Consider the following 14,250-nt stretch of genomic DNA (forward strand, 5'->3'; position numbering starts at 1 on the left):
CGAGAATCGATCAACAACAACAAATATTGAATCCATACCCCTCTGAGTGCGGGGTAATCCCAAAACAAAATCCATGCTAATGTCAGCCCAAGGTTGTGTAGGAATCGGCAGCGGCATATATAACCCAGCATTAGTTGCTGCACCCTTGGAAACTTGACAATTGCGACAAGTCTCAACATAGTGATGGACTTCACGCCTCATAGTAGGCCAAAAATAAGTGTTGGCGATTAGAGCCAGAGTTTTGTCACGACCCATGTGCCCTTCATTATGTAACTCTGAAATGATTTTCAATCTCAAACTTGAGTTAGGAACACACAACTGATTACTCTTGAAAAGGAATTCGTCATGTAAATGATAATCTGAGCGAAACCCTGCAACAACGTCTTCTAATATAGGAGCAAAGTAAGGATCAGAAGCATATAACTCTCGAAATGTGTCAAATCCAAGAACTTGATTATGCATCTGTGTCAATAAAGAAGCTCGTCGACTAAGTGCATCTGCTACCCGGTTGGATTCACCAGAGGTATGCTTCACTACAAAAGTAAATTGTTGAAGGAATGCTGTCCACGTGGCATGGCTGTGAGAGAGCTTGTCTTGACTATTGAGGTACTTTAACGCGGCATGGTCAGTGTATAAAATAAAGTCTTTATGAATTAGATAATGTCGCCAATGTTTTAACGCTTGAACTACTGCGTAAAATTCCACGTCATAAGTGCTGTAGTGTGCCTTTGCTCCATTCAACTTCTCACTGAAATAAGCTATAGGCTTACCTTGTTGGCTAAGAACAGCTCCAATGCCGACCTTAGAAGCATCACAATGTATCTCAAAAGTGAGCGAAAAATCTGGTAGGGCAAGTACTGGGGCAGTAATCAACTTTTCTTTGATAATCTTCAATGCCTTAATAGCTGCTTCTGTCCAAGAGAATTGTCCTCCTTTCATGCAATTCGTGATTGGTGCCATAATAGTACTGAAATGAGGAATGAATCGCCTGTAAAAAGAGGCCAATCCATGGAAACTTCTAGTGGCAGATAAAGTAGTTGGTTGAGGCCAATCTCGAATAGCATCCACTTTTGATTGGTCAACAGATATACCATCCTTCGACACCACATATCCCAAAAATAATACTTTCTCTGTCAAGAAAATACACTTGTTTACTGCTGTGTATAAACTTGCTGCTCTTAAGGCTGAAAGCACTTCTCTCAAATGTTGTAGATGTAACTCGTGACTGGTGCTATATATAAGTATATCATCGAAGTAAACAACCACAAACTTTCCAATGAAAGGGCGAAGAACTTGATTCATGACTCGCATAAAAGTACTCGGAGCATTGGATAAGCCAAACGGCATTACCAACCACTCGTATAACCCTTCGCGAATTTTAAAAGCTGTTTTCCATTCATCTCCAGGCCGTATTCGAATTTGATGGTAGCCACTTTTCAAATCAAGTTTGGTAAAAATTGTTGCTCCACTGAGTTGATCTAACAAGTCATCTAATCGAGGGATTGGAAAACGATATCGAACTGTAATTTTATTGATAGCTCGACTGTCCACGCACATCCTCCAAGAACCATCTTTCTTTGGAGTCAATAAAGCAGGAACTGCACATGGACTAAGACTTTCACGGATAAATCCCTTTTCTAGTAACTCTTCCACTTGGCGCCTTAATTCCTCATGTTCTGTAGGACTCATACGATAATGAGGTCGATTTGGTAATGTAGAACCTGGTACCAAATCAATTTGGTGTTGTATATCTCGAAGAGGTGGTAAACCCTGTGGTAGCTCATTAGGGAACAAATCTTGAAATTCCGCCAGAATAGGTGTCACAGCTTCAGGAATCTTCGAATCACCGTTACTCTCTTTTCCCAATAAAATGTAGACTCTCTTTGTCTCTGCTACAACATCTATAAATTGCTTCTTTCCTAACAAATAATTACCCAAGTCTTGCTGGAGAGTAAACTCTTTGTTAGGTAGGAGAACGATCTTGGTGTTGTTAAACATAAAGCTGTAGGTGTTTCTCTTCCCATCATGCACTACGTTTCGATCATATTGCCAAGGTCTACCCAGTAATAGATGACAAGCATCCATAGCCACAACATCACACCAAATTTTGTCTTTATAAATTGAACCAATGGATAAGGAAACTAAGCAACGTTTCGATACTGTCACTTGATTTCCCTTCTTCAGCCATGTGAGCTTGTATGGAGTTTGATGAGGTTCTGTCTTTAAATTTAGCTTTGTTATGGCTTCTTCCGAAATGACATTCTCGCAACTGCCGGAGTCTATGACCATACGACATACTTTACCCCCGATTGTGCAAGTAGTTTGAAAGATATTCTGTCGTAGCCACTTGTCTTTGTCTTGACCTTTAGGAGTGAAGAATGTGCGGTTCACGATCAACATTGGATCGCTATCACTATGTTCTTCAACAGATTGAGCGCTACCACTACTATCAAAAGTTGGCTCTACAGCGAACTCTTCAGTTTCTTCCTCCTGGTAGTCTTCACTTTCCTCTGTGCCTACGAATAAGCCTTTACCATATTTTCCTACCTTTTTACATTCTGTCATTCGGTGCCCATTTTCTCCGCAATTAAAACAGCGTAATCCCGAACCCGAGGATTGAGTTTTGCTGCTTTGACCGATTTCACTAGGTTTACTAGTTTTATTTGGAGGATTTGAAGGAGTGAAATTACGAAATTGGGAAGTTGGGTTTGAATTATCACGAACAACACTTCGAGCACCCCGAAAGCTTGAGTCATTAGTACGTCGACTAAATTGCTTCTCCAACTGCAAGGCTTGTTGGTGTGCCTCTGAAACAGAGTATGGGTCAAGTAAATTTAATTGGTCTTGAAATTGAGATCGTAGGCCTCCAATGTAGCGGGAAACCTGTTGTTCTTCTGTCTCTGTCAAGTCATTGCGGGCCACCAACCAATGAAATTCTGTAGTGTAATCATCCACTGATCGATTACCTTGCCTTAAATTCTGTAGCTGTTGGTATAACAGTTTGGCGTAATTATGAGGCAAGAATGCTCCACGCAAGTGCTTTTTGAACTTTTCCCAAGAATCAATCTTCTTTTTGCCTTGCCTAATCCTTGTGAGCTTAGTTTGTTGCCACCAAGCTGCTGCTCTTCCACGAAATCGAGTTGCAGCAAGCGAAACTAGTTTATTTTCAAGAACTTCTTTGTATTCGAAAACTTCCTCAATGGCGTTAATCCAGTCTAATAATTCTTCAGGTTGACCACTTCCTTGAAATTCGGGAATGTCAATTCTCAACCCAGATTCCCATCTTCTGTCATCAGTAGACTCAGTTCTAGGTCGACGCCTAGAGAATGGGTTAGCAAAGCTTACACTTGATTTGTCTTCACGTTCTGGAGTACGATGGCGTTCGTCAAGTAACTCTGCTATTCGTGCCATTTGTGCAGCTAACATATCAATTCTGGCTGTCATACTAGCCAGGGATTCATCTTTCGAAACATCTTCTTGATTGTAAGTTGTAGTATGAGCATCACGAGCTTTTCTTGGAGACATTTTTTCAAATTCGGGTTTAAAAAGGTAGTGGGGTTAAACTGAAAGTAAATAAAAATTTTAGGCCGAAACTGTAATTTAGCAATAAGTTTTAGATTGCCTATGATGGTGGTCGGAAATCAAGTAAGGGTGGGTGGATCTGAAAGATTTTGGGTTGGTAAGATGATGGTGGTGGTTTGTCTGAAAAAGTGGTTTTTTTTTTTTTTAAGCTAAAAGGAAAAAATCAAAAAGGGAAAAAGGAAAGGTTTGGTGGTAGATGGAGTTAGGTTGGTGATACCAGGTTTTGTCTCTGATACCAAGTTGATGCAGCGGAAGTTTAATGTTCAAAATATTCCGTTGATTCTAGAGAATACCGGAATAAAAGAACAACTAAATTCACATTGATTCAAAAGAATACCGCGAACTTAGGGGTTAAGACTCGTTGATCCCACAGAATACCGAGAATTAACTGTTCAAATACTCACAAAGAGATTTGAAAATTGAAATATTATTGAACTCAAAATTCTCTGCCTTCAAAGGCTACAAGAGGGAGCTATTTATAGTAGTAGTAATTATCCTAATTCATGAAGTAAAATAAAATCCTAAATTGAAAGGGAAACAAAATTCTAAATTAGAAAGGAATTTAAAAGTCTTAAACTTTAGTTAATAAGGAAACTAATCCTAGTATAATATGGATTCCTACTCTTCATCATTCCCCCCAGGGTGGAGAGAAATCGCCCTCGAATTCGGATTGTCAGCAACAACATCTTCATCATGATCACCTCTGTAAGGAATAAGATGCTTAACATTAAATACATCTGCGGTGCGGATATGACTAGGAAGCTTTAATCTGTAGGCATTAGGATTTATCTTCTCTAGAATCTCCAAAGGGCCGATTTTCCTGGCAGAAAGCTTGTTGTACTCACCAACGGAGAATCTATCTTTAGTTAGGACAGCCCAAACAAAATCTCCTACTTGAAATTCCAAAGCTCGACGTTTTTTGTCTGCCATAATTTTATAACCTTCGGTCGTCTGCTTCAAAGACTCTTGCGTAGTTTCATGAATCTGCTGAAGCTGCTTAATAAAGTCTTCTGCTTTACCGCTTTTGCGAACTAAATCTGGAACTGGAGCCAAGTCGATAAGAGCTCGTGGATTATATCCGTAATTCACCTGAAAAGGGCTTAAACCAGTACTACGCTTAACTTCACGGTTATAAGTAAACTCGACTTGATATAACTTCTGATCCCACATCTTCAAGTTATCACCAACTAGACTACGTAGATGGTTTCCTAAAGAGCGGTTGACAACTTCAGTTTGACCATCTGTTTGTGGGTGGTAAGCACTACTAAAATTCAGGCGAGTGTTGGTCAATTTCCACAAAGTCTTCCAAAAATGGCTAAGAAATCGTGTATCTCGGTCAGATACTATAGAACTTGGTAAACCATGCAATCTATAGACTTCCTTGAAGAATAGGCGAGCAACAGTCAAAGCGTCTGTAGTTTTCTTGCAAGCAATGAAGTGAGCCATTTTCGAGAATCGATCAACAACAACAAATATTGAATCCATACCCCTCTGAGTGCGGGGTAATCCCAAAACAAAATCCATGCTAATGTCAGCCCAAGGTTGTGTAGGAATCGGCAGCGGCATATATAACCCAGCATTAGTTGCTGCACCCTTGGAAACTTGACAATTGCGACAAGTCTCAACATAGTGATGGACTTCACGCCTCATAGTAGGCCAAAAATAAGTGTTGGCGATTAGAGCCAGAGTTTTGTCACGACCCATGTGCCCTTCATTATGTAACTCTGAAATGATTTTCAATCTCAAACTTGAGTTAGGAACACACAACTGATTACTCTTGAAAAGGAATTCGTCATGTAAATGATAATCTGAGCGAAACCCTGCAACAACGTCTTCTAATATAGGAGCAAAGTAAGGATCAGAAGCATATAACTCTCGAAATGTGTCAAATCCAAGAACTTGATTATGCATCTGTGTCAATAAAGAAGCTCGTCGACTAAGTGCATCTGCTACCCGGTTGGATTCACCAGAGGTATGCTTCACTACAAAAGTAAATTGTTGAAGGAATGCTGTCCACGTGGCATGGCTGTGAGAGAGCTTGTCTTGACTATTGAGGTACTTTAACGCGGCATGGTCAGTGTATAAAATAAAGTCTTTATGAATTAGATAATGTCGCCAATGTTTTAACGCTTGAACTACTGCGTAAAATTCCACGTCATAAGTGCTGTAGTGTGCCTTTGCTCCATTCAACTTCTCACTGAAATAAGCTATAGGCTTACCTTGTTGGCTAAGAACAGCTCCAATGCCGACCTTAGAAGCATCACAATGTATCTCAAAAGTGAGCGAAAAATCTGGTAGGGCAAGTACTGGGGCAGTAATCAACTTTTCTTTGATAATCTTCAATGCCTTAATAGCTGCTTCTGTCCAAGAGAATTGTCCTCCTTTCATGCAATTCGTGATTGGTGCCATAATAGTACTGAAATGAGGAATGAATCGCCTGTAAAAAGAGGCCAATCCATGGAAACTTCTAGTGGCAGATAAAGTAGTTGGTTGAGGCCAATCTCGAATAGCATCCACTTTTGATTGGTCAACAGATATACCATCCTTCGACACCACATATCCCAAAAATAATACTTTCTCTGTCAAGAAAATACACTTGTTTACTGCTGTGTATAAACTTGCTGCTCTTAAGGCTGAAAGCACTTCTCTCAAATGTTGTAGATGTAACTCGTGACTGGTGCTATATATAAGTATATCATCGAAGTAAACAACCACAAACTTTCCAATGAAAGGGCGAAGAACTTGATTCATGACTCGCATAAAAGTACTCGGAGCATTGGATAAGCCAAACGGCATTACCAACCACTCGTATAACCCTTCGCGAATTTTAAAAGCTGTTTTCCATTCATCTCCAGGCCGTATTCGAATTTGATGGTAGCCACTTTTCAAATCAAGTTTGGTAAAAATTGTTGCTCCACTGAGTTGATCTAACAAGTCATCTAATCGAGGGATTGGAAAACGATATCGAACTGTAATTTTATTGATAGCTCGACTGTCCACGCACATCCTCCAAGAACCATCTTTCTTTGGAGTCAATAAAGCAGGAACTGCACATGGACTAAGACTTTCACGGATAAATCCCTTTTCTAGTAACTCTTCCACTTGGCGCCTTAATTCCTCATGTTCTGTAGGACTCATACGATAATGAGGTCGATTTGGTAATGTAGAACCTGGTACCAAATCAATTTGGTGTTGTATATCTCGAAGAGGTGGTAAACCCTGTGGTAGCTCATTAGGGAACAAATCTTGAAATTCCGCCAGAATAGGTGTCACAGCTTCAGGAATCTTCGAATCACCGTTACTCTCTTTTCCCAATAAAATGTAGACTCTCTTTGTCTCTGCTACAACATCTATAAATTGCTTCTTTCCTAACAAATAATTACCCAAGTCTTGCTGGAGAGTAAACTCTTTGTTAGGTAGGAGAACGATCTTGGTGTTGTTAAACATAAAGCTGTAGGTGTTTCTCTTCCCATCATGCACTACGTTTCGATCATATTGCCAAGGTCTACCCAGTAATAGATGACAAGCATCCATAGCCACAACATCACACCAAATTTTGTCTTTATAAATTGAACCAATGGATAAGGAAACTAAGCAACGTTTCGATACTGTCACTTGATTTCCCTTCTTCAGCCATGTGAGCTTGTATGGAGTTTGATGAGGTTCTGTCTTTAAATTTAGCTTTGTTATGGCTTCTTCCGAAATGACATTCTCGCAACTGCCGGAGTCTATGACCATACGACATACTTTACCCCCGATTGTGCAAGTAGTTTGAAAGATATTCTGTCGTAGCCACTTGTCTTTGTCTTGACCTTTAGGAGTGAAGAATGTGCGGTTCACGATCAACATTGGATCGCTATCACTATGTTCTTCAACAGATTGAGCGCTACCACTACTATCAAAAGTTGGCTCTACAGCGAACTCTTCAGTTTCTTCCTCCTGGTAGTCTTCACTTTCCTCTGTGCCTACGAATAAGCCTTTACCATATTTTCCTACCTTTTTACATTCTGTCATTCGGTGCCCATTTTCTCCGCAATTAAAACAGCGTAATCCCGAACCCGAGGATTGAGTTTTGCTGCTTTGACCGATTTCACTAGGTTTACTAGTTTTATTTGGAGGATTTGAAGGAGTGAAATTACGAAATTGGGAAGTTGGGTTTGAATTATCACGAACAACACTTCGAGCACCCCGAAAGCTTGAGTCATTAGTACGTCGACTAAATTGCTTCTCCAACTGCAAGGCTTGTTGGTGTGCCTCTGAAACAGAGTATGGGTCAAGTAAATTTAATTGGTCTTGAAATTGAGATCGTAGGCCTCCAATGTAGCGGGAAACCTGTTGTTCTTCTGTCTCTGTCAAGTCATTGCGGGCCACCAACCAATGAAATTCTGTAGTGTAATCATCCACTGATCGATTACCTTGCCTTAAATTCTGTAGCTGTTGGTATAACAGTTTGGCGTAATTATGAGGCAAGAATGCTCCACGCAAGTGCTTTTTGAACTTTTCCCAAGAATCAATCTTCTTTTTGCCTTGCCTAATCCTTGTGAGCTTAGTTTGTTGCCACCAAGCTGCTGCTCTTCCACGAAATCGAGTTGCAGCAAGCGAAACTAGTTTATTTTCAAGAACTTCTTTGTATTCGAAAACTTCCTCAATGGCGTTAATCCAGTCTAATAATTCTTCAGGTTGACCACTTCCTTGAAATTCGGGAATGTCAATTCTCAACCCAGATTCCCATCTTCTGTCATCAGTAGACTCAGTTCTAGGTCGACGCCTAGAGAATGGGTTAGCAAAGCTTACACTTGATTTGTCTTCACGTTCTGGAGTACGATGGCGTTCGTCAAGTAACTCTGCTATTCGTGCCATTTGTGCAGCTAACATATCAATTCTGGCTGTCATACTAGCCAGGGATTCATCTTTCGAAACATCTTCTTGATTGTAAGTTGTAGTATGAGCATCACGAGCTTTTCTTGGAGACATTTTTTCAAATTCGGGTTTAAAAAGGTAGTGGGGTTAAACTGAAAGTAAATAAAAATTTTAGGCCGAAACTGTAATTTAGCAATAAGTTTTAGATTGCCTATGATGGTGGTCGGAAATCAAGTAAGGGTGGGTGGATCTGAAAGATTTTGGGTTGGTAAGATGATGGTGGTGGTTTGTCTGAAAAAGTGGTTTTTTTTTTTTTTAAGCTAAAAGGAAAAAATCAAAAAGGGAAAAAGGAAAGGTTTGGTGGTAGATGGAGTTAGGTTGGTGATACCAGGTTTTGTCTCTGATACCAAGTTGATGCAGCGGAAGTTTAATGTTCAAAATATTCCGTTGATTCTAGAGAATACCGGAATAAAAGAACAACTAAATTCACATTGATTCAAAAGAATACCGCGAACTTAGGGGTTAAGACTCGTTGATCCCACAGAATACCGAGAATTAACTGTTCAAATACTCACAAAGAGATTTGAAAATTGAAATATTATTGAACTCAAAATTCTCTGCCTTCAAAGGCTACAAGAGGGAGCTATTTATAGTAGTAGTAATTATCCTAATTCATGAAGTAAAATAAAATCCTAAATTGAAAGGGAAACAAAATTCTAAATTAGAAAGGAATTTAAAAGTCTTAAACTTTAGTTAATAAGGAAACTAATCCTAGTATAATATGGATTCCTACTCTTCATCATTCCCCCCAGGGTGGAGAGAAATCGCCCTCGAATTCGGATTGTCAGCAACAACATCTTCATCATGATCACCTCTGTAAGGAATAAGATGCTTAACATTAAATACATCTGCGGTGCGGATATGACTAGGAAGCTTTAATCTGTAGGCATTAGGATTTATCTTCTCTAGAATCTCCAAAGGGCCGATTTTCCTGGCAGAAAGCTTGTTGTACTCACCAACGGAGAATCTATCTTTAGTTAGGACAGCCCAAACAAAATCTCCTACTTGAAATTCCAAAGCTCGACGTTTTTTGTCTGCCATAATTTTATAACCTTCGGTCGTCTGCTTCAAAGACTCTTGCGTAGTTTCATGAATCTGCTGAAGCTGCTTAATAAAGTCTTCTGCTTTACCGCTTTTGCGAACTAAATCTGGAACTGGAGCCAAGTCGATAAGAGCTCGTGGATTATATCCGTAATTCACCTGAAAAGGGCTTAAACCAGTACTACGCTTAACTTCACGGTTATAAGTAAACTCGACTTGATATAACTTCTGATCCCACATCTTCAAGTTATCACCAACTAGACTACGTAGATGGTTTCCTAAAGAGCGGTTGACAACTTCAGTTTGACCATCTGTTTGTGGGTGGTAAGCACTACTAAAATTCAGGCGAGTGTTGGTCAATTTCCACAAAGTCTTCCAAAAATGGCTAAGAAATCGTGTATCTCGGTCAGATACTATAGAACTTGGTAAACCATGCAATCTATAGACTTCCTTGAAGAATAGGCGAGCAACAGTCAAAGCGTCTGTAGTTTTCTTGCAAGCAATGAAGTGAGCCATTTTCGAGAATCGATCAACAACAACAAATATTGAATCCATACCCCTCTGAGTGCGGGGTAATCCCAAAACAAAATCCATGCTAATGTCAGCCCAAGGTTGTGTAGGAATCGGCAGCGGCATATATAACCCAGCATTAGTTGCTGCACCCTTGGAAACTTGACAATTGCGACAAGTCTCAACATAGTGATGGACTTCACGCCTCATAGTAGGCCAAAAATAAGTGTTGGCGATTAGAGCCAGAGTTTTGTCACGACCCATGTGCCCTTCATTATGTAACTCTGAAATGATTTTCAATCTCAAACTTGAGTTAGGAACACACAACTGATTACTCTTGAAAAGGAATTCGTCATGTAAATGATAATCTGAGCGAAACCCTGCAACAACGTCTTCTAATATATGAGCAAAGTAAGGATCAGAAGCATATAACTCTCGAAATGTGTCAAATCCAAGAACTTGATTATGCATCTGTGTCAATAAAGAAGCTCGTCGACTAAGTGCATCTGCTACCCGGTTGGATTCACCAGAGGTATGCTTCACTACAAAAGTAAATTGTTGAAGGAATGCTGTCCACGTGGCATGGCTGTGAGAGAGCTTGTCTTGACTATTGAGGTACTTTAACGCGGCATGGTCAGTGTATAAAATAAAGTCTTTATGAATTAGATAATGTCGCCAATGTTTTAACGGTTGAACTACTGCGTAAAATTCCACGTCATAAGTGCTGTAGTGTGCCTTTGCTCCATTCAACTTCTCACTGAAATAAGCTATAGGCTTACCTTGTTGGCTAAGAACAGCTCCAATGCCGACCTTAGAAGCATCACAATGTATCTCAAAAGTGAGCGAAAAATCTGGTAGGGCAAGTACTGGGGCAGTAATCAACTTTTCTTTGATAATCTTCAATGCCTTAATAGCTGCTTCTGTCCAAGAGAATTGTCCTCCTTTCATGCAATTCGTGATTGGTGCCATAATAGTACTGAAATGAGGAATGAATCGCCTGTAAAAAGAGGCCAATCCATGGAAACTTCTAGTGGCGGATAAAGTAGTTGGTTGAGGCCAATCTCGAATAGCATCCACTTTTGATTGGTCAACAGATATTCCATCCTTCGACACCACATATCCCAAAAATAATACTTTCTCTGTCAAGAAAATACACTTGTTTACTGCTGTGTATAAACTTGCTGCTCTTAAGGCTGAAAGCACTTCTCTCAAATGTTGTAGATGTAACTCGTGACTGGTGCTATATATAAGTATATCATCGAAGTAAACAACCACAAACTTTCCAATGAAAGGGCGAAGAACTTGATTCATGACTCGCATAAAAGTACTCGGAGCATTGGATAAGCCAAACGGCATTACCAACCACTCGTATAACCCTTCGCGAATTTTAAAAGCTGTTTTCCATTCATCTCCAGGCCGTATTCGAATTTGATGGTAGCCACTTTTCAAATCAAGTTTGGTAAAAATTGTTGCTCCACTGAGTTGATCTAACAAGTCATCTAATCGAGGGATTGGAAAACGATATCGAACTGTAATTTTATTGATAGCTCGACTGTCCACGCACATCCTCCAAGAACCATCTTTCTTTGGAGTCAATAAAGCAGGAACTGCACATGGACTAAGACTTTCACGGATAAATCCCTTTTCTAGTAACTCTTCCACTTGGCGCCTTAATTCCTCATGTTCTGTAGGACTCATACGATAATGAGGTCGATTTGGTAATGTAGAACCTGGTACCAAATCAATTTGGTGTTGTATATCTCGAAGAGGTGGTAAACCCTGTGGTAGCTCATTAGGGAACAAATCTTGAAATTCCGCCAGAATAGGTGTCACAGCTTCAGGAATCTTCGAATCACCGTTACTCTCTTTTCCCAATAAAATGTAGACTCTCTTTGTCTCTGCTACAACATCTATAAATTGCTTCTTTCCTAACAAATAATTACCCAAGTCTTGCTGGAGAGTAAACTCTTTGTTAGGTAGGAGAACGATCTTGGTGTTGTTAAACATAAAGCTGTAGGTGTTTCTCTTCCCATCATGCACTACGTTTCGATCATATTGCCAAGGTCTACCCAGTAATAGATGACAAGCATCCATAGCCACAACATCACACCAAATTTTGTCTTTATAAATTGAACCAATGGATAAGGAAACTAAGCAACGTTTCGATACTGTCACTTGATTTCCCTTCTTCAGCCATGTGAGCTTGTATGGAGTTTGATGAGGTTCTGTCTTTAAATTTAGCTTTGTTATGGCTTCTTCCGAAATGACATTCTCGCAACTGCCGGAGTCTATGACCATACGACATACTTTACCCCCGATTGTGCAAGTAGTTTGAAAGATATTCTGTCGTAGCCACTTGTCTTTGTCTTGACCTTTAGGAGTGAAGAATGTGCGGTTCACGATCAACATTGGCTCGCTATCACTATGTTCTTCAACAGATTGAGCGCTACCACTACTATCAAAAGTTGGCTCTACAGCGAACTCTTCAGTTTCTTCCTCCTGGTAGTCTTCACTTTCCTCTGTGCCTACGAATAAGCCTTTACCATATTTTCCTACCTTTTTACATTCTGTCATTCGGTGCCCATTTTCTCCGCAATTAAAACAGCGTAATCCCGAACCCGAGGATTGAGTTTTGCTGCTTTGACCGATTTCACTAGGTTTACTAGTTTTATTTGGAGGATTTGAAGGAGTGAAATTACGAAATTGGGAAGTTGGGTTTGAATTATCACGAACAACACTTCGAGCACCCCGAAAGCTTGAGTCATTAGTACGTCGACTAAATTGCTTCTCCAACTGCAAGGCTTGTTGGTGTGCCTCTGAAACAGAGTATGGGTCAAGTAAATTTAATTGGTCTTGAAATTGAGATCGTAGGCCTCCAATGTAGCGGGAAACCTGTTGTTCTTCTGTCTCTGTCAAGTCATTGCGGGCCACCAACCAATGAAATTCTGTAGTGTAATCATCCACTGATCGATTACCTTGCCTTAAATTCTGTAGCTGTTGGTATAACAGTTTGGCGTAATTATGAGGCAAGAATGCTCCACGCAAGTGCTTCTTGAACTTTTCCCAAGAATCAATCTTCTTTTTGCCTTGCCTAATCCTTGTGAGCTTAGTTTGTTGCCACCAAGCTGCTGCTCTTCCACGAAATCGAGTTGCAGCAAGCGAAACTAGTTTATTTTCAAGAACTTCTTTGTATTCGAAAACTTCCTCAATGGCGTTAATCCAGTCTAATAATTCTTCAGGTTGACCACTTCCTTGAAATTCGGGAATGTCAATTCTCAACCCAGATTCCCATCTTCTGTCATCAGTAGACTCAGTTCTAGGTCGACGCCTAGAGAATGGGTTAGCAAAGCTTACACTTGATTTGTCTTCACGTTCTGGAGTACGATGGCGTTCGTCAAGTAACTCTGCTATTCGTGCCATTTGTGCAGCTAACATATCAATTCTGGCTGTCATACTAGCCAGGGATTCATCTTTCGAAACATCTTCTTGATTGTAAGTTGTAGTATGAGCATCACGAGCTTTTCTTGGAGACATTTTTTCAAATTCGGGTTTAAAAAGGTAGTGGGGTTAAACTGAAAGTAAATAAAAATTTTAGGCCGAAACTGTAATTAAGCAAAAAGTTTTAGATTGCCTATGATGGTGGTCGGAAATCAAGTAAGGGTGGGTGGATCTGAAAGATTTTGGGTTGGTAAGATGATGGTGGTGGTTTGTCTGAAAAAGTGGTTTTTTTTTTTTTTTTTTAAGCTAAAAGGAAAAAATCAAAAAGGGAAAAAGGAAAGGTTTGGTGGTAGATGGAGTTAGGTTGGTGATACCAGGTTTTGTCTCTGATACCAAGTTGATGCAGCGGAAGTTTAATGTTCAAAATATTCCGTTGATTCTAGAGAATACCGGAATAAAAGAACAACTAAATTCACATTGATTCAAAAGAATACCGCGAACTTAGGGGTTAAGACTCGTTGATCCCACAGAATACCGAGAATTAACTGTTCAAATACTCACAAAGAGATTTGAAAATTGAAATATTATTGAACTCAAAATTCTCTGCCTTCAAAGGCTACAAGAGGGAGCTATTTATAGTAGTAGTAATTATCCTAATTCATGAAGTAAAACAAAATCCTAAATTGAAAGGGAAACAAAATTCTAAATTAGAAAGGAATTTAAAAGTCTTAAACTTTAGTTAATAAGGAAACTAATCCT

Source organism: Citrus sinensis, chromosome 5 (assembly GCF_022201045.2).
Source record: "Citrus sinensis cultivar Valencia sweet orange chromosome 5, DVS_A1.0, whole genome shotgun sequence".
Classification (NCBI taxonomy): domain Eukaryota; kingdom Viridiplantae; phylum Streptophyta; class Magnoliopsida; order Sapindales; family Rutaceae; genus Citrus; species Citrus sinensis.